Here is a 1,761-nt window from a genome sequence, read left to right on the forward strand (position 1 = left end):
GACCATTAGTGAAAATATCTGAACTCCCAGATCTGAGGACTAGAGGAGATGGGGTTTCCAGAATCTTTGGGGCCTAGAAGAACAGCCCCTGACAACTGACCAGACTAGGACCCAGAGGCACAACCCACTTTAAGTAGGCCTCAGGTAGGCTCCGTGAGAGGCCAGCAAACATCTAGTGTCCACAGCCAAGGCTCAGGGACCTGCTGAGAGGCTTGAGAGGTGGGAGTTTGTCTTCACGAAGCCCATCAAAACTGCTGTGGTCAGCTTCCACCTGAAGGGCCAGCTTCTCTCTCCAGAAGGCCCTGGCCCCCAGGTTGACTGCACCCAGTCTCCTTCCAGACACAAAAAAGACCCACTGCTCCCAAAGCAGAACATTCTTTATTGTAAACAAAAAAAAAATACAGAAGGAGAAAGGACAAGTATGGGCATTCAAAGAAAGAACGCTGTCTCTGAGTGTCTCAAAACACATCCAAGTTGAGTGTGAAAGATGAAATGATTTTAAAACTTTCCGTTTTATCAAAGAGGCAGGAGCATGACCACTTAAGGCCCCACCATGGTTGGTGGTGTTTCTGAAGCCTCTGGGCAGGGATCTTAAGGGAAGGCACCTTGTTCAATGTTGACTGGAGGCAGAGCACAGATGAAAGACATTTTCTGATAGGTTAGAGACCTGAGTCTATGGCATTTTCTCCCTGAAGGAGAGATTTGAAGGGGTCTGTAAATTCTCCGGGGAAGAAGAAACACAGGCAGCTGTGCCCGTGGCCAATTGGCTGTGTGATTTCGGGTCACTCCCCTCCTCTCTGTGTTCCGTTGAAGGTGTAAACGCTAGCCTTATCCGCTCGTTCCCAAAGTCCATTTCAACCAGCAGGGAGAGAAAAGATGAGGAAGTGACCCCAATCAGAAAGACAAAGGTGTGCCACGCTGGTCCAGGGTAAGAGATGAGCCCTCTTGATGGTAGGACTCAGCACAGCCATCCCGAGGACTGGTTATGGAGTGCTGGTGGCCTATTGGTAAGGAGCTGTGCTGCCATCCCAAAGGCACGTGGTTCAAATCCACCAGCTGCTCCACGGGAGAAAGATGGGCAGTTTTCTCCTGTGTAATTTACAGTTGCCAAAAACCTTCAGGAGAGTTGGCTATGAGCTGGTTTTGACCTGATGGTACTCAACAAGAAGCCATACAGATGCATGTGTGTGGACAGGGATGTGAGAGTGTGTGTGTGTGTGTGTGTGTGTGTGTGAGCGTGAGCTTGTATGTGCCTGTGGGACCCCCCACACTTCCGAGCACAAAGCTCTCGCGGGGCTGCCGTATGTAAACCGGCCCCAGCAAACACCTCCAGAAGGCAACCAAGGTGTAGGATGTTGGTGGGAAAGTTTGCGATGACAGAGAAATCGCTTTCCTGCCCACAGGGGATGGCCAGCCCCAGGATCCAATCTTGCAGGAAATGCCAGCCTCTGGGATCCTGTCTCATGCCAAGCAGAGCTGAGAGCGTCAGCTGGGAAGACCTATCTCAGCCGAGCTGCTCCAGCCGGACTCAGGGACTTGTGGTCTCTGAAGATGGGGCAGAAGCTGAGAAGTTCAATACACAGTGGGGAGGCCGGTCTGGTGGGACATCAGGCTTGGGGAGGGCTCTTCCGCTCTGCGCTGGCCTGCTTCTCCACCTGTCCAATGCATATTCCCCCACCAGGAGAAGAGCGGAAAGTGAGATGTGAAGTAAGGTTCCGAAGCATCAGAAGGTGCCGCTGTGGAAGCAGCTGGTCCTGGAGC

The sequence above is a fragment of the Elephantulus edwardii genome, unplaced genomic scaffold (assembly GCF_000299155.1).
Source record: "Elephantulus edwardii isolate Elephantulus edwardi_28Jun2011 unplaced genomic scaffold, EleEdw1.0 scaffold00091, whole genome shotgun sequence".
In the NCBI taxonomy this organism is placed as follows: Eukaryota; Metazoa; Chordata; class Mammalia; order Macroscelidea; family Macroscelididae; genus Elephantulus; species Elephantulus edwardii.